Source organism: Telmatherina bonti, assembly GCF_933228915.1.
Source record: "Telmatherina bonti genome assembly, chromosome: 5".
In the NCBI taxonomy this organism is placed as follows: domain Eukaryota; kingdom Metazoa; phylum Chordata; class Actinopteri; order Atheriniformes; family Telmatherinidae; genus Telmatherina; species Telmatherina bonti.
Genome location: NC_136623.1, coordinates 17,334,864 through 17,355,000, shown reverse-complemented (window position 1 = coordinate 17,355,000; position 20,137 = coordinate 17,334,864). Strand labels below are relative to the sequence as shown.

The window sequence follows — 20,137 nt, the reverse complement described above, 5'->3', positions numbered from 1 at the left end:
TAAATATTATTCTGGATAGTGGGCTGTTGTTCTGTTTGTTTAATGCATTCATTGTGTGACAGCAACAACAAGATGAAAAGGTTTAAAATTCAATTTCTCTCATGATTGTTAAATTCTTTGTGGAAATTTTACTCAAAAAATCAAATATTTTGTTATAAAAACAAAAAAACTTTATTTGACTACTTACTGCATTATACAAATAAAACCTTTATTGACACTTGTTGCTTCTTTAAAATAAACAGCTTTTAGGTAAGAAAAAAGTTAAATAATTTCAAGTTAGAGGATGATAACTTCAGAATTTTAGTACAGATTTTTTGTTATCAGTTTTGTTAAATTATTAAATCAGCCGACAGTAGTAATAATCCATCTGTTTGTGCAGCTGTGGAGAAAACTGACCTGAGTAGACACAAACAATGATTTGGGAAATCATGTTTATTAAAAGTAAAATATTTGGCAATTTTCAAGCAAACTGGTATGGATTTCTGCTTTCCCATTTAATTAGATCATACTCATAAAATGAAAGCATTGACTAAATAATCAGATTACTAAAAGTAATCTGCAAACTGTCATGCTGAGAACGTCATGCACATTTAAAACGCTGAAAGCACAGCAAACAATCACACACACTGCTAATTGAATTAAGCATGAATTCATTAGTAGTTTATACATTCTGTTAATAAAGCAACATTCAATATAATTGGGCTAATTTTATGCATGTAAACTACTGTTCTGCTGCTTTCCTCTCATACTTTCTTTCATAAGCCGGTAAGACACAGACATAAAGCATGTGCTAATGATAAGAAGAATGCAATAAAAATTGCAGTTGAGTAGAAGTTCATTCATTAAGTACGCTAAGTACATCACATGCACAATTTTCCATTCGGATGTTAACATTTTAATGCATAAAAGGTTCACATTTACTTTTTCATGTTCTATTACAGTACTTACACAAGTTTCCTTATCTAAGTGATAAAAAAAGAAACATTTCCCTGAGATCTTAAGAACAGAAAATTTGCCATGCGTGAAGCCTAAAAACATAAGGGAATACCTCCACAGTTAAAAAAAACACACACATTTGTGACCATGAATGAGATGATGAAGAGCAACGTGAGCAGAATGAGAAGTTGAATGTGTTAGGAAGAGCTGTGATACGAAATGTTTCAGTCTTCATTATTCTGAATGTTCTCCATATCTGGTGTTGAATGATACATTATTTTATTCATTTTTACTCGGTACTGGTTGACGACATTCTTATCTTTACACAATTTTCCCAGGACTTAACATCTGAGGCCAGACTTTGCTCATCCCTCTCATATGTGGTGAAGAAGTTTTAGTTGTGCTTTGTAAAAATGTTACCATCCTCTAAACTAAATAATAAATGGAAACTTATTGCGAAATAAGTGCTGGTCCTAGAAGATTATAGTCATAGGACGTAATGAAGTGGTATAAAAAGAGAACCTTAGAGATGCAGAGTATCAGAAGTAAAGATGGGTGGCACTTAATAAAATTAGCAAAAAAAAATCTGTGTCCACACATTTTCTACAGTGAAACTGTGAAACCTTTTGTATTTTATCATCAGTGGTAGATTGAATCATTTAAATATTCATAAAAGATGCATGTTAAACAAACACACTCATCTGAAAATCCGAACTGTATGTTTTGGGTATAAAATCAGTGCACAACCTCAGGAACCTTCCTGAAAATCCAGTCTGTAAAAAGTTCATGGTACAATCTACAAATGCAAATCTGTCAAAACAAAAAAGAAGCCAAATGTTCCCAAAGCAATGTCATCTTCACTAGATCAAATCTTATTTAGAATGAACTGAGGACAAGTGGAAAACTGGTCTATGGTCAGAGAAACCAGAATTTGACATTCTGGGGATGTGGGATGAACCACTCTTTTTGCTGGCCCGCTTTATTATGCAGGAGAGTTTAGTTTTCTGATTGGTGGTGAGTGAGTGATTCTTGGATGAAATGTTGAAGGTCAAAGCCGATTCAGTGAGTGACTGATAAACTATGGTAAAATGTCAGTGTTGATACTGAAAGTCTTCAGTTTTCTCAGCTCAATTTAACATTTATATTAATTTTGATGTATTTTGTCATTTTTTCACCTAATACTCCAGAAAAACTATTTGGATATTAATAAAACATTCTTTTCAAGTAAAACTAATGACTAGTTTGTTAATCAATAAATAAATAATTAGGTGGAACATACATAGGTCTGGCAAATGACTTATCAAAATGTTCCTATATCTCTGTGCTGTTGATAAGGAGTGATGTGAAGAGTACTACAAAAGCATTGAATAAGCCACTATTTCATGAAATGAACAGAACATACCAATGTTGAATCAATATTGAGATATGTTGTTTTCAGTAGCCGGCCTTAAATGTGTATATATATATATATATACACACACACACACACATATTGGCTGCTTTTGTCCAGGGATCTCTTTGTATTCTTTAATTTTATGTCCATCACAGACATGATCTTTGCATTTTTTACTTTTATAAACATTATTCTTTTGTTGCCCCTCTTCCAATGATTCTGAGTGCTGCTGCAGTGCGGACTTAATATTATTATTGGGGTTTTTTCCACTTTTATAAAGGTTCAGATATTTCTGTTCTGAGGGCCAAAAACAAATGACCCTCATTATACTGTCGTTAAAATGCAGATCGGCTGTTCGTGACCACGTTTGTCCACAGTGTGGCGCCAGAGGGATGAAAATAGACATGAAACAATGACCTTATGAGAGAATGAAGTTTGAACCTGGAGCTGAACTCTGGAGACACTTGTCGTGATTTCACAGACAGTTCATTTAAATAGTTTCATTATATGACAAAGAATCGATTATTTCGCCACAATGCTTTAGACTAAAAAAAATACTGAAGAAATAAAGAAAACAAGGTAAGTCAAGGTAATTTAATTTATATAGGACATTCCATATATGAAGCAAACAAGTGCACAAAGTTACAATTCTACTAGTAAGAGGATGAAGAAAATAGGAAAAAAGAAGAAGAAAAAGACAATAAAATTAATATGATCAACATTTGATGATTTTTTAAAATAGATCTTAGATTTTGGTCCTACTCATTCATTGATAGGCTTCAGTGTGTATTTTACTAGTTAATGTGAACATTTCCTGATTATTTATTTATGTATTCTTTTTTTTACAATTCTTTTTTTTTTTTTTTTTTTTTTTTTTTACAATTCTTTCTTTATTGTTTGAACTGTTGTACGTTGTGTTGTAACTTTGCTTTTTTTTTTTTAAAAATTTTTTTTTTTTTACCATCTTTGTTTTGTAGGCCTGACGTTTTTTGTGAACTAATTGTGTAAAGCTTTGCATCATTTGTAAAGACAAACGTATAATACATATTCGTTAATTTGGTAAGAGAGCAACTTTCCAGTTTTCACCTAAGTTAAATACAGATCTTACCCAATATCATCTAAATATCCAAATGTCTTATTGGGGTCCAAACTATACGTAGAATAGTATATGTTTTACCACTGTACTGTTCTCAGTACAGTGGTAAAACATGCACATTTTTCCATGGGCAGTCTTGGACAAATACTTAGTCTTACACTTTCACAAAATGATAATCAATACCGCATGTAAATAGTAGCCTAAAGAAGCCCTTCGTGTCTGTGGATCAGCTCAGGATGATGCGGTGGACTCAGTGGGGACCAGTTACTGTGTAACACAGTGCGGAAACAAGCCTTTCAAATAGTCTACATTACTTTTTCTTTTTCTTACCATTAAGCCGTGAAACAACAGCTTGAGACAAAGAGTTATATCACTGCTGCTTGTTTGTATTTAGTACTGTGGTCAGCTCTGTACGTTTTAAACATTAAGTTGCTATTTTTTTCTGAGCTCATTACTCAAAGCCGTTTTTTTTTTTCATGTGTACTTCCGCGTACTATGTTTTTTTTCCCCCACTGACACACGGCAACTTTCGAGCAGGAAACCCATTAGACGTTTCGCCCGTCGCTTTCTCACTATTTACGGGTAAGCACATCACTTAAACAACCTTCTAACGAAGTTTATAAGACGTCTGAATGTTTTCGGCTTTGTTTTGGAACATTTAAAGCCGACATGGATGTTTGTTTTACCGACGGTAATGGCTTAACTCCCCTCTCACAACCCGAGCCGCAGACGGCAGCGTCCGCATACAGGAATGCGGTGCTCGGATGGCTGCACGGCATCTCGTCTCAATTTGGAGAAATATTGAGTTAATAACGGGTTTAGTTGTAGTTCTCGCAAGTTTTTTTCCCCCCCCACTCCACGGACATGTAATGTGGGTCTTTTGAAAAACTTGCAGCTACAGTGTGTGAGAAGCTTGGAGGTTGCCTGTAGTTGGGTAAAACTTCTTCAGGTAGCAGAGTTGTGTATTTTCTGGCAAATCCATTGACAATTTATGCAATTGTGTATTTATACCAGGCCACAAATCAGTGTAATATTCCCAAAGGGAGTTGAGTTATATCATTGGTTGCAGCGGGAAGTTTGTTGCAGATGACTTGTAATATATATATATATATATATATATATATATATATATATATATATATATATATATATATATATTGTTACAGATGTTCTTTTCCAATGTATCAGGTGCCCAGCTGAAATGGGCCGAGGTAGGATACTTGTTGGCAAACTCAGCTGTAATCTGGCAACAAATCGCCAGAAGTCTGTAATCTGGCAACAAATCGCCAGAAGTCTGCCAACCCTGGTCCAATACTTGTTGCCAGATTTGGTCAGGCTGTGTGTTGGACTCGGGCCAGTTTATGCAGAGAATTGGGCAGTTTAGCTGCATTCATACTGACACTGGACCACGTTGGACTACTTGAATTTAGAGACTGATACCAAGTTCAAGTTAAGGGTTTTGATTTTTCATTAGTGCAAATGTTGCACTAATGTGATTATTTGTAATAACCTTCCAGATTTGGGTCTCTGTGGACCCCAAAGTAGCTTAATTTTTTTACATCAAGATAGAACTTTGAATTATCTTTCATAAACAAACTTTTAAAAAACACTTCATGGCCTGTCTTAAGCAGAGTTCACATAGTTGCACCCAGGATTATGATTACAGGGTCCTTAAGCGTTTTGTGATAAATTTTTTTTATTTCTATGAACCTTAATCAGTAAAAAAAAAAAAAAAAAATGTTTTCCTCAACATGAAAGGGGGTCCTTCCCTTTCCAGACCACTCACTGATCAGATCAGACTATATAGAATGGGGGCTTCAGTGTAGACAGTGTTCAATAATTAGTGTCTGCGCATTATTGATTATCAGTAATGATTTTGCTTTGTGAGACATAGGGCATTTGTGTGCAGAATTTCCTGCCTTTGCCGCAAACTAATTACTGCAAATTATGTTGTACTTCATTATGTCTCCGCCATCATCAAGTAAAGATTACCCTCTCTGTAGGTTGAGCATACCAGTAAGCCTTCACGTTTTTTATTAACAACACAAAGAACAGGTGATCAGGCTAGTTTTGTGCTTTCATTTGTGCCATTTACACCTCCATGCTCTGCACGCCTGAGCTCTGCTTAAGCAATATTAAAATTCCAGTGCATGTTAACAACTTTTAAGTTTGTCCATTATTCGATGGATTGTGTGAAGGGTGTTGCAGCTGGTGGTTTTTTGAAACTGTGACGTATTCCCAGCCAGACGCTGCACCCAAGAGGCCCCATGTGAAGCAGGCCTTGCCACTTCCTGTTACGCTCTGTTAGACTAGAGGAGCACTGCACTTGTCGTCTTTCTCTTCCCATGTTTTGCAAGTGCAGGCTTGTCTGGAGCCTAAAGGCTACCTTCTCTTCCTTTTAGAGGAATGTTGACTATATCAGAGTTGCTGTGCTGCTCTCTCCCTCCCTGTCTCTTTCTCCATTGTTATAGGCCTACAAAAACTCACCCACATCCACTGACTGTTAAGGGGCAGAACATTAAGCCCGGGTAGTACCACAGTGAGGTTGTCAGTGTCAATGAAAGATGCCCAACAGCTGGAATGACAGGTAATGGCACCCACAGTTGAACAGCCAGGGGGTGTCCTAAGGGCTTGGAGCTGTGTTGCTGGCAAGCTGATAATTTACTGTAGTCAGGCGTGGACTTCAAAGGGAATACAGGTATTCTTTTCTGGCTGCAGTAAGTTTGACGAACAGGCAGCAGATAATGAGAGACAGAATGGTGAATCTAGTGGTGAAACCTACTGGTTCTCCCTGCATGAGTTCAGAGTGTACAACTGGGCAATTAATTGAAACCAATAATCAATCTCATCTTGCCTATGTCAATTATTTACAGTGTTTGGAAATCTAAATTTCTCTAAATATGGAAAAATACTAATGACACGAACATATATTTTTAGAATTTTGTGTGTTTTAATTTAACTTATTTCACAATGTCTGCTCGTGTTATGAAAATATTTGCAACACAAAATTTCAGTTAGCTATGAGGGCTAAAAGTAAAATGATACGGAAATGATTGCTATTTAATGATAATAGAGGTAATCTGTTCAATTACTCATGATATTGACTTAAGGTTACACCGGCCAGTGTGAGCTCAGAGGTTGAGGAGGGGTGAAGTTAGAAGTAAGTGTGCAGAGTAGTGCATGAGACGATGGTTATGCTGCGCTGCGGCAAACATTTTACCTGAAACCGCAGCTAATGTCACCGCTGTGTTGTGGCACATTGGGATCTTCTATGGTGTAGTTCTGCAGCCTTTGCAAAGATCAGTTATTGATATGTTATAATGGTATGTCAGTTCCTTACTTGTAGTTGTTACTGGGTCATTAACCAGGTTAGCCTCAAACTGATAGTTCCTTGTGGTTACCCAGTCTGTTCATGCTGCTTCAGTTAAGTTATCAAGAAATGCTCTTTTAGATTTTCTTGAGGAAATCACTTTGAGACCAGATTTCTCTTTTTGTGCATCATAAACAGATACAGCAGAGTTACAGCAGAAAAGACAGTGTGACAGGTGGAAGTAATGAAATTAGCAACAGCTCAATTCATTTTACTATTTCAGTCTTGGTATTTAGATGATTTTACACAAATGGCTTGCCAGAAGTGTGTTGTGAAGTTATTTGTATTACGAGAGTTTATTAAAAGCTTCAGAAAGTAACTGCAGAAGCCATATGAGCTGATGTGGATGTTTTGTTTATTTCTGTTCATTTCTCACTTTGATTTTACGTCTGCAGTCTTCCACTCAACTGTAATCTGTTATGTCATAAGATGCTGAACTTTTTACATCTTCTTGACCACATTTTGAAAGGCACCTATTGTCATCAAAATCACTGATTAAGTTGCATGTACAAATGCTGTAGAGATATATGATTTTAGGCTAAATAAAAGAGGAGAGCCCGATAACTTGCAGGAAGGGATTTGGCAGGTTTGCAGAGATGAGATAGTTGTAACATGTATTAATGCCTCTAAGCTAAAAGCAGGGATGTGAATTTCCTGATGCAAAAATCCTTGCTCTAATAGATAATTACAGTTTAACACCTCACTGTAGCCATGTGCACTCTTGCATGCACAAAGTGTAAACCCCCACCTAGTGTGAGCCTTATTGAGAAGAACAGGCGATTTAGCGGGCGAACGGCAGGGTACACCCTGGACAGGTCGCCAGTCCACTGCAGTGCCAACACAAAGATACAGGCAACCCAATTCAGTCTCATTTTACTGTTAGGAAGAATTTGGAGTGATTATTCCATTTTACTAGGGCTTAATGATGTTGGCAGAACACAATATGCAAGTTATGGATACTGAATATTGCAATAATGAAATGACTATAAAAATACTTCATTACATGATGGTGTGGTATAATAACTGTGCATTACACTCCTACATTTGAGCGTGGTAATTAGTTATTGTCCATTCACAAAAGCCTTCCGCTACATCATTATTACACATATTAATGTCCTAAAGAGTCAAGCCTGAATGTGTGAAATGAAAAGAGGTTTAACATAACATTTCCTACAATAAATATCTTTTTGTGCATTATCACACTTTTGCTATGATGGCACCACTCTTTAATGTTTTATCTGTTAGTGCACATTCACATCAGCCTTTTTGATTTGAATCCGAGTCTGTTTGGTCGGAAAGTCCACTTCATTCAGGGAAACATGAATAAGCCAAACGAATTCTGATTTTGATCGAAGAAACAGACCTGGTCTGCTTGCAAATGCAGGTGTTGGCCCATATCAAGCAGACCAAATACAGGAAGCGGACTACAACAAAAGTCACTTCCTGCATTTGGCGTGGTATTGCATTAGAACGTAAATGGATATCGATCACGTTAAGAATCCTTTGCCTCGTCTGTTGTTCATACTGCGGTCATTGTTTCAGTGTATTTCTGCAGTATACTTGCATAAGACAAAATAAAAACCAAAAACAGCAATGATTTCGTCTGCATTTTTAACTTGCAAGTGGAAAAATCTGAGTTTTCTTCTTCACATGGGTCTTGTCCTCTCTTTTGCTAAATACTAGTGCAGCGCCACCGTTGGTGGGAATGTGGATATATATGATTCTAATGGTTTGCCTAGTTTGACCAAAGTGCAATGTGAACACAGTCTCGGTCCACGTGGAAAAGCCCCCGAAAAACTGAGCCGAGTCTGCAATAGGGGACTCGGGTATTCATGGTGAAATCAGCTACTACAGATTAACATGTAGTTCTAACAAGGTACATTTCAGTCTCTGTTGTCTGTAACCAGAAATGGAAAAACGTCAATATAAATAGCCTGGATTATTCAATATGCTATTGCTATAATAATCTGTATTTATGGAATATATACTGATAATATATACTGTGTATCGTGTGTGTGTGTGTGGCCTGAATTTTGGACCAGTTTCATTACTTTAAATGTTACTTATTTTATAAATGTTTCAGCTTGAAATGTGTTTTCAGGTGAAATGAAGAGTGGATCCACTTTATCAGAAACAGCCACTCCAACTATAACAGTTTTAATTAATTGCTAATTCAAGTTCAGCAATCTATCATGTCTCGTTATGAGTTAATATGTTATATCTTAGCTGATATACGTAATACAACACAACACGTTACAGTAATCTGCTGTCCTGCTCGAAATAACTAACATTATATACTGGAAACTATGTTATCACTTGAACATTGGATATGAGACTCAGGCTATAAAAAAAATCTCTTTTCTCAGCAGAAGCTCCATCCGTTTTGATTTTGCTCTGTCCTTAGACGAAATGTTTTAACTGAGCCTAAGCCCAGCTGCTGTTCGGCAGTCATACGGTATGGGCTTATTCATAAGACAGGACTTTTTTTCCGTGAAAGTAGCTCACATGGGCAGCTCAGTGTGTTCACCTGCCAATCTCTGTCATCTCTCTGTTGTCACTCAGACTTGTCTGTCAGAGTAGATAAAACTCGCCCCGCAGCATGTGTGGTCAGAGTGTGTGCCTGAGACATGTGAGGTGTGTGTGCAGTCATGACACAAACACACACACAACTGAATGACCTCTTCAGGGTCCAAAATGAATGCAGCCCGGTCTCAATGTGCTCTTGCACCTGATGATAAGAGGATTTTGTGAAAGTTTTAAGCCAGAGCTGAAGCAGCTTGTTTCTTTACACACTTAGAAAAATAATACAAGGTTAGAAAATGGAAAGAGTTACATCCATCTGTCCAAGTGTGAGTCAGAGGGACGGCTGGTGAGCTGATGTGACGAGAAGTGTACAGGCAAGAGGAAATGGAGAATGAGCTCTTTCATTGAGGGTCCATGTGGAAAAAACGAGGCTAGACGCAACAGATGATGTTTACTCTTGAGGAGTGAATAAATGGGGGGTTTGGTTGGCTGAAAGCTCTTTCAGTCAAGTGAGTGTGTAGACAGTGTGCTGACTGTATGTTGGCACCCTGGCCTTTACAAAAAAGGAATCTTGTATTTGTCACATTGAAATAAGTGTTTACTTTGTATAAGTGTCATTTGAAAACTTCAAAACTTTATTTTCAAGAAGTACAACACAAAAAACAGTTTCTGCTTGTTGACATCAATTGAATGTTAATGCTTGGTGCAACTAATAAGGATTACAACATGTTGTACTTTAATCGGACACCTACTTAGAAAAACAGTGTGAGAGCATAAATGTCTTTTTGGTTGGAAAAATGCGCAGTGGTTGCATTTCAGGGTAGATTTGATCTTGAAACTGTTCTGTCAAGCACGCTAGTGCACAATTAATTTGTCATACCAAAAATAATTTGGATATCTCTCTCTTCAAATTGCTGATTGAGAGAATACATCAATTGTTGGGTTTATTGGATGCTAAATAATAAAGTGGAAGTCAACAGCCTTGTTTTATGGCTTTTGATGAGTGACAATGGGTCATTCATGTTGAGGTTGGATATTGATTATGATCAGTACAGATTTGTGCTTAGTATTGAGTCAAGTCACTGCACACTTTAGTAAAATAGAGATAACAAAAAGAGAATGTTGCATGCTTGGATTGCACATCGTTGGCATAAGGTTTGCAGCATCAGAAACCATGGTGTGCCTGTGTGCAAGTACAGAGGCATATTTTGGCAATGTTATCCTTAGAAGCCTTAAAATTCCTACTCAAAATATTTGGTATGAGCCCTGGTATTTCAGCTTTGTTTGGTCTTGTCTTAAAATCAGCTGCAGTGTAAATAAACTTACAGGCATTGTTGATACATAAAATAGATTTGTGAATTAGTCAGGAGCAATTTTTGCCCAAGAAATGCTAATCAGAGATTTCTTTGTTTGGTCTTTAGCAATTACTGCTCCCTGCACACACACACACACACACACACACACACACACACACACACACACACACACACACACATGGAAGCAGTTAGGCCAAACTGGAGGTTCACTCTGGATTGCCAATCCATGCCTGTCGATTTGCCCAGCCAATCAGCCATTTCCATGAGGCCGGTGACCTCTATATGGGGATAAGGAGAGAGTGGATGGGCAGTTTGTTGGGGTAGGAGAGTGGAGTTTGCATTTGCTCTAAGGAGAGATGAATAGAGTGAAGGTCTGTTAGGCTTGATTTGAATATGTATCGATGGAGACAAGAGGAGATTGGAGCTTGTTATATGGATAGTTTGTTAAACAACCTTAACATGTTAGCATCCACTGGGGAATCTTTCCCTCAGTTATGTAGGGATTGGGTTTTTCCAGTATCATTAAAAGCAGTCTACCCAACTGAAATCCTATGATTGAAGGTTATTGATTTTGTGCAGCAGTGTTGTCCAGCTAAAAACAAGATAAGGTTATTGCAGTAAAACAATATAGCAAGAATAGCTTTCCTTTTGTTGCAGAAATTAAGGACAACATGTAAGGCAATGGAAAAGAAAACCTGCTTGTGTTTTCCTGGCACTATTGGCTATAATCTTATTTTAGCCACTACGTAATGGTTAAATTATATAATTGGCTCTTGTCTAGTGGATATGAATGCACCGGCTGTCTTGGAGCAAAGGTACAAGAGGCTGCTTTATTTTAAGCTGGAAGTTGAGAAGATGAATATAAAGAGAGTATAATTTTAGTATTATTTGGGGATATGTAACTTGTAGAATTTAGTGGGATAGGACAGAGGATGTCCTCTAAATGATAAGGGAAAAAATGCTCGACTAAGCACTATTATGTATAAACACCTTCAGTGCAGAGGAGCCACTCCCTCTTTCTCACACCCACAGACACACACACACTTATGTGACTTCCCCTGTTAATGCAGTCAACTGTGCAACACTATCTTCAGTATCTCAGCATGCACCCACTGTCCTGTGTTGTTAGCTTGCTGTCAGTGCAATGACAAGATTTCAGGGATATCTTTGCCCCCTGTAATGCTCAGACTGCTGTTCTGCTACCCTTTTATCACTGAGCGAACATACCGACATTCAGTCACATTAGTCCTTGTTATCTTGAAATGCCTTATCTCCGTGAATTGAGTCTTATCTTTAATCAAGTCTATGTTTGTCGAATAATTTAAGATGTTTGTGTTGTCTGGGAGCCTAATCTGTTCAGGAGAAATGTCCTTTTACAGGGGTAATGCAAGTGATTGTTGTACTTTTTAAGTGGAAGTATTTGGAGAGAAATGGTTAAGATTGAAGCAGCAGAGTTTGGAAAGCCATGGCTTCAATGAAAAAGTATGGGTCAAGTATCAACACTGAACCTCCAAGACAGTTATCATAATGCATCTACGTTGTGTCCTTTATTCAAATCCCCTGTGTGGTAAACACAAATTAATTTGTGCAATCCTTTTCTTATTATACTGTCAGTGCAAGGTTTTCTTTCTCAGACTTAAGAAAGACTTGGATGCAAAGTTGGCCAGAAGGGGTTTGTCTGCTTGGAATTTCACAATTTAGTAAAAAAAAAAAATTCTGCATTTCACGTCTAAAAAAATTCATGTGCATATGTTATAATTCCTAAATTTCATAAAAGTTGTGTTGTGGAAAAACAGATTTTCCCTAAATACTGCAACTGTTTTTTATACCAAAAGAAGCATGTTTAAACAACTTATTTTAAAGACCGGTTCACCCGCTAAACCCGATTAACTTCTTTTCCATCGCCTTTAATAGTGTGTTTACCCATAGTCCAACTGAACTATCTCCCAGGGGACAGTCACATAGATATGGTGACACAAAATGATGGCATTACACTGTATCCTGCAGGCTGTGCTAGGCCACAGATTCTGAAAATCATGAATCTTTTGAGACAATTTGAAACAATCTTTCGAGCTAGTGAATACTTTTTACCCTACCTAGCACAGGGAGTAAAATTGATCTCTGTTCTCTGTTTTTCCACAATTTGTGGCTTTTTGTTTTCAGAGCTGCCACATGAAAGGTAATGGTTGGAAAACAATTACAGAGACAGAGTTTTTCCAATTTTAAGATCAGTACATTACTACAATAGATTTTAAAAGAAAGCCATTGTCTTTTTTTTTGCCATTAATTGTGGCTGTCATTTTTGATGCTCTAATGGCAAAAGTATCACGATCTCCCCATAGTAAAGAGCCCTTTAAAAAACTCCTAGATCCATAAATATTTGAGTTATGCTTCGAACAGACAGACAAACCAACGCTGTGGATTACATGACTTCCCCCTTGGTGGAGATAAAAAAATATGGGGAACTAAAGTAATTTTTGCTACACAATCAATCCCCCTCATTTGTGAGCTCAAAAGTAAATGGACAAATTAATATAACTGCTAAATTAAATTTCCAGTGCTAATACTTAGCTCAAAACCCTTTGCAATCACTGACTGCCTGTAGTCTTATAGACATGACCAGACGCTGCGTGTCCATCGTTTTAATACTGTGCCAGGCATTTACTGCAGCAGCTTTCAGATGCTGTTTGTTTGAGGGTCTTTCTGTTCATAGTTTAGTCCTTAGTAAGTAAATTTCTTTTCTAAATGGGGCTGCGATTAGGTGACTGACTTGGCCATTTGAGAGTATTCTTTCCTTTTTTCTTTTTCTTCTTTTTATTTTAAAATGGGTTGCTGGGTCCTGGGTTGCTTTTGCTGTGTTTTTGGTCATTGTCCATCTGAATTATGAAACACCGCCCAGTCAATTTGGCTGAATTTGAGCTGACATGATGTCTCTGCACAGCTCAACATTCATTCAGCTGCTGCCATCCTGTGTCACTTCATCAAGAAACACGAATGGTGCATTCAGAGCGGTCCTTTTTATTTGAATCCTCATCAATTTGCTGGGAAAGTCTGCTGTGTTTTGTGTTTCAGTGTACAAATGGATTCTGATTAAAATCAAAGAAGTGATCTTGGTCTCCCTGCAAACATGGGTTTCAGTCCGTTTTAAGTGGACCAAATCTGGAAGCGAACTACAAATCAAGTGCATTGTGGGTTCAGCAAATGGCTCCATGGGTAAACGCAGCCAAAACATGCATGTGTTGGACGATAGGGGGCTCAGGTGGTCAGAGATGGAAGAAGTCTGCTAGGATCTGATGCAGATCCATATTCAGTAGTTATGTGTTAGAAACTCAAATTGTTTCGCCTTACCAGTAGGTGAATGAATTTTCTTTGTTTTGTGTCTGATCTTCTTTGGTCATTCTTGGTGCAGTGCTGGTTCTGTCAGGTGAATGCAAAACGTGACTTAAAAATTCAGATTCATTAAAATAGTGCAGCATGAACACAATCTCGGTCTGGAAAAATTTAGCACCCCCAACTTAGCAGAGGCCCTACTCAGACCGAGTCTAGTGGACTATTCTGGTGCACCTGAAGAACCAGTACCATTGTCAGTCATGCATGCCCAAGACATCACTATGGTGGCCCTGAAGTAAAACAGTAATACAAAAGCCAACCCCCCCCCCCCCCCCCCCCCCCCCCCCCCCCCCCCACAAAAGCTGCAACAGAAGTTTGCGTAGAATTTAAACTCCATTTAATGGATGAAAAATGTGATAATTTTCGAAAGTTTAAGAAGTGAGTAAAATACTAATGATAAATTATGTTTATCAATTGGGGTTTGTGCTATTATAAATGTTAAGTGTCGTCATGTATAGATAAAGAGTTATTACTCTTTAGAGATGGTAACATCCATTGCCATAACTTTCACAGTTTCCCACTTTGTGCAGCAAATTGATATGGACCTGGCGGTCTTTGGGGTTACAATCCCATTCACGATGAAGCAGATTACATAAGCAAAATTTAATTTGATCACAAAAGACATGATCTTGTTGTGATCATTATTAGTATACTTTTGAAATTGACACCATTAAAAAAACTATATGGTGTTCAAGACTTAAGATTGATCAAAATGGAGAAAAATATAATGATACCTTTTTTTTTTTTTTTGTTACGAGGTACTTCTGTCATTTGACATTAACTTTCACATTGCAGTAAAAAGCCTGTTGTTAGCCAGTGTTACTGAGGCTTTTGCCAGTGAAGAAGTGACTTGAGTAATCCTGGTATTGCATTCCTCACACCTGCCCAGTGTCCCTGCTGCTGCCATCCAAGAACACAACACACCCCATTCAGTGCATAGACCGCACTTAAACTTTTGCACACGTTTGCCATCTATTTATGTAGCCAATTCTTTGTGACAACAAACTACATGGCAAAAACATGTAATATAAAATAAAATGCTGAAAGCCTCTGGTCAAGGTTGGATGAATCTAGGGTGTGAACTCAGCTATGCCTTGGTGATTTCTTGAAGCAGATGTGTAATTTGTCAGCTATAAGGTGTTAGTCTCTTCTTTAACATTGGTTTCAAAGGTTTTTTAGACTTACCAAAGTGTTTCAGATTTACATGGATGTTTGTATTTGTGTGCAAGTGCTTTCATGCTTCCACTGCACTTTTTGTTTAATTTCCGTTGCAGCCCCCTCCCTTTACCGTCCACACACACCCTCCAATGACATGCTCAGTAAGCCTCTATCTTTAATTTTCATATTATATTAAAGAACCTGTCCTGCCACATCAGGTTTATTAACTTAAGACCAATCTGCTTATGATACAAGTTTGAAAAAACAGGTAAAATCAGTTTTATTAGTTTCGCAATTGGTCCAGTTGTATATACAGATGTGCATGAAATTTTGTGTGCACATTCTACATGACTGAAAATGAGGCAAGTTTACATTCTTAAAGAAAACTCCAAATTAATGAATAAAACAAAAAAATTAGACTTATTCTTTGTACTTTAAAAATATCTAAATGTTGAGAACAATGGTCCAAAGTAGTGTATCTGTGATTGTGCTGTGATCCAGTTACACAGCAATATCTGCTTCAGCTTGGAGAAATTCCAACCCATACCGCCCTGCAGAGCCACGTACACCATTGTTCAATGTTCTGATGGACTCATAATCTTTAAAAGCTAATATGAGAGATGTGTTGGCTTCTTTACAGTTATTTGGGTTCTTCTCTGTCAAAATATACTTTGCTTCTGGACTATTTGGTGACTCCTAAAATGAAAGTATTAGCAAAATATGCTCATAAACTCCTGTACTTATAAGCTGTCCTCTCCCTCTCACACTCTTGTACACATTGTTCCTAATTTCTTTGTCTAGGTTTCGTTCAAACTGTGCAGTTACTTCCTCTTCTGGTTCCCATGTGAACTTACAGAAGGGTGGAGCAGCAGGTTTGTGTGATGCCTTTTTGTCTGTCATGTATCTTACAGAAGCACTTGTGGGCATAATTTTTCCACATGTTCTCGTTCTCTTTCTTGTGTTCTTTCTGTCTCGCTTTCTCTTGCTTGCTTCTCATCTGATAGGTCATACAGGAAATGACTCTGATAGCTTCCTGAGGAAATTACACCCACTTCCTGTCTGTGTGCCTTCTTGTTTGCCAGTGCCACCCCCATTTTTTTCCCCTAGTCTATGTTCAGGTGCCTCAGGGAGGAGGCTCTGGAGGGGTGATGGAGGAGTATGACTGGGAGGAATCCCCCCAGTCACTGCTGATGAGGCTTTTTGGCCTGATGAGTGAGCCAGATAAACAGCAGCACAAGCACAGCAAGCTATAACCATTAGCTGTAGGGTTATTTTTGGACACTGCCCTCATAGCATGTATAGAGGACAGGACACTGCTCATTGTAAGTGAGCATAAGATTAAAATGGCAACCTGCACTTATTCAGTGGATTCTGTGGCCAGGTGCATCTAGTTTTTGTAGATGATGGAATCTCTAAGATTCCTTCACTGACTTGTTTTTGTTGTTGTTACTCCCATCAACTGCCTTCATAAACAATAGAATAATTTCACGCTTGCTTCTATGGCTGTGACGATATGCTTTTGTCCCGATTTGATTCAGATCTTTTGGGTGCCAATTCAATTTTGAATTGCAATTCTCATGATTCTGCGATTTTGCTGGTTTTTGTACACTAAAAACATAAAACAATAAACAAAATGTTTTTTGCAAGTCATTTTTCTTGATTTCAGTTAGGAAACAACCACACAGTACCCAGATCATCATTCTGCTGCTATAATGCCCAAGAAGACATGTGAAAAGATCAATTAAAAACAATAAAAATGATAAAAAATTTCATAATTTATTATTCTTATTTATTTGGGGAAAAAAATTTAAATTGTGAAGCAAAAAATCCCAATTTTTAATTTTTCAATTAGGTTTTCCCACCCCTACTTGCTTAATTTCTTCACCAAAACTTGTCTCACAGTTTGACTTTTCATATCCTGTATGTGTTTCTATTTGATAAAAAGGGCAGAAGAACTGCTTATAAAAAATACTTATTAGTCACATCTGTGTAGATGTTCCCATTGGACAGAAAAGACCAGTTTGGATGGAGATTGAGAGGAGTTAAGTTGTCCAAATAACGCAGAAACAAACCAGGTATTTTTGGGAAGATCTGAAACCTTGTGGAAATGATGGATATAACCCAGTGAGCATCAACCCAGACTGCAATGCTGCTTTAAGGAAATTTAACCCCCCTTGGAATTTTCTGACTGACAGACTTCTCTGTACATTGAATATTTCCTCTTCCTTTCCCACAGGGGCCATTAACAGTAAGTTAGGATTCATGTTTATAAAAGAAACATGATGGCCTTGATCTCCACTTACACTGTAGTTTTTCATTTCAATTTCCTGGACCATTGCAGGGTTTTTGTTGTAAAATTCATAAAAAGATCATATGCAAACAATTGGAATACTAGAACATACAGGACCAGAGTCTGCATGACTGCTAATTACTGGATGCTGTGCTTCATGTTTCTATTTTATTCAAAGGTTAAGAAATAAATATTTTATGTAGTTTTTAAACAAAGAATCTGGACTAATTTGTGTATAGCACACTTACTGAAACTTGGTGAACATGGTTTTCCTACCCTCTCTGGTAATATTTAGAACTCTGGTTCACCTTTAAAGAATCACATGTACTTTTGCTTTGGTTGTTATTAGAAATGGCCTTGGTGGCATATTTAACTACAGCAGTGTTAAGGCACAACCAGCTTAAAGATTAAAGTTTTATCCACTATAGGTCGCCAGAAACAAGATGGCCCGTGATTTTAAATTTCACCTTTTGTCAGGTTTTGTTTGCAGCTACTTCAATAGGATTTTTTGACCATTTTTCATTGCTTATTACAAATAAAGTGGTAGGTGTTGTTGCACTGCAAACTTTAACCTTTTCTTATTGCACAATTGAATTAACCTCACCCCTCTCTCTTTTGACAATCATTATCCAGGAGCTTGATTGACATGTGTGAGCATCTCCTATTGCACCATGTATGCTGAACATACCCAAGCTGGGGTGAGGTCACAGGTTAACTCCTTCTGTGCTCATGGTCAGAGGGTTTTACATGAACTCTTATTGTTTTAACAGTTTCACAATGGATCTGGTGCTTGCATAAGAGCTGATGTAACTGTGACTGGGCTATTATTAGACAGCAATGACCTGGTGGAACTATTAAATGCAGAACAGTGCTACTTGTAGAAAAGAAGTGGGTGCTAATTTTATTTTATTTTTTATTTTTTTTTATTTTTTTATTTTTATTTTTTACTTATATACAGCAGTAAACCTTGACCTAGTCAGCAATTGAGAAGAATCCTCCCGTAAAGGCCAGTTTTCATTACACCTACAGCTCCCCACAACCAGGAATGGACCCCTCCCACCTACATGCACAGTCTTAACACACACACACACACACACACACACACACAAAGGCATGTTCGCTTGATGGCTATCATTAGATTGATGCCACCTGACACTTAGTTAGTACTGGAATGTGATGAGAGGGAGGGGTAGCGGGCAGCTGCTGACTCTCAGGAGCACCAGAGTTGATCTCTGCACTCCTGGGACACTCTGTTCAGACTCTGGATACCACGCTTCTTTCTTATCCACTCCACAATGGCTGCATGAGTCAGGAAGGGCCCTCACAGTGTGGAGCTTATGCCAGCAATCATGTAATGGAGGTGGGAGGAAGATGGTCTGCTTACTGTTGAAACTCAGACTGATTCCATCTGTTGCCTGAACTGTGCCATATGCTGGAATGCACCACTTGGCTCCCTTTAGTTAGAGCAGGCTTCCGCTCCTGCTCCGGTATAGTCCTGTGCTCCTTAAATCCGGAAAGGAACTGACCTTCCCTACTTTCTTTTGAGTAACCGCAATTAACTTCCCGCTGCCTACCCCAATTTGCCTTTGAGTAAGTTCATGTATTACAGTTACTCTGAAATAGACCAAGACATAACAATAACAGTGGATTGGATTTAGGATCTCTTGAAATGAGGAGCCTGAAATGCTGAAACATGCAACATAGATGCAACAGTCAGCTTTCCTCAAGGTTGTCAAAGCATGGTCTGCTTTTTATATTTTAAATGAGGCACAGCAGCTAACTGTGAACTAAATAGAAGTTTTTCACTGAGTGTTTGCACTTTTAGGGCTGCATACTTGTATAGTTAATTCACTAATCAATTATACATTTACAGAAATGATTAACCATTTAAATGATTTTCTTTAAAGCAAAAAGATAACCTGACAAATACTGAGAAGAGAGATCTTAAACAAGAATAACTGCGTATCCAGACTTTCATTAGTGTTAAATAAATAATGGAACAACATAACTCAAACAGTAGAGAAAAAAAATAGCAGAATCCTCCATGAAGGGCAAAAGAATATGAGTAGTTCAAGTTCATCCCTGAATCATTAATAACTGAGGGGAAGGTTTGTTATAAATATTCTAAAAGGGCATTTTAGGTGAATATGACTGGATTAGGACTTCCCCATGACAACTTCAGTACATTAAACTGTCATGAGCAGCGAGCAGAGAAAAAAATGCCTCTTGCTATATTTACACCAGAATGTATAATCTATACCAACCACAGGAAAGTATCTTGCCAGTGCAGAAGAGTGTGGTTGTACATAGTGTATAAAAGTAGGGAAACCAAAATGCTGTGAAGATTTAAAAAAAAAACCAAAAACATAGCAGTGTGTGACTTTAAAAAAATAAATAAATAAATAAATAAATAAATATATATATATATATATATATATATATATATATATATATATATATATATATATATATATATATATACTACTCAAAAAGTTAGGGATATTTGGCTTTCAGGTGAAATTTATGGAAAATGCAATATGTTCATGCTACAGTGATACAATATCATAAAAGTAAGACATTTAAGTAGAAGGATGCACTACTGATTTCCTCATCTCAAAAAATTCATTCAACACAAAAGGTAACAACAATGGTAGTTACACCACAA

At 37.4% G+C, this 20,137-nt stretch overlaps 1 protein-coding gene across 4 annotated transcripts in view; it reads left to right on the top strand.

Moving 5' to 3' along the window:
- Positions 1-3,951: 3,951 nt before the first annotated feature.
- arhgef1 (Rho guanine nucleotide exchange factor (GEF) 1) overlaps positions 3,952-20,137 on the top strand; it is a 45,084-nt gene continuing 28,898 nt past the window's right edge. For 3 of the 4 annotated variants that reach the window (XM_079240467.1, XM_079240468.1, XM_079240465.1), the window contains exon 1: positions 3,952-4,007. The gene's annotated coding sequence lies outside the window, so the exon portion shown is untranslated. The remainder of the gene's footprint in view (positions 4,008-20,137) is intronic. The other variant, XM_079240466.1, reaches the window with a different exon arrangement.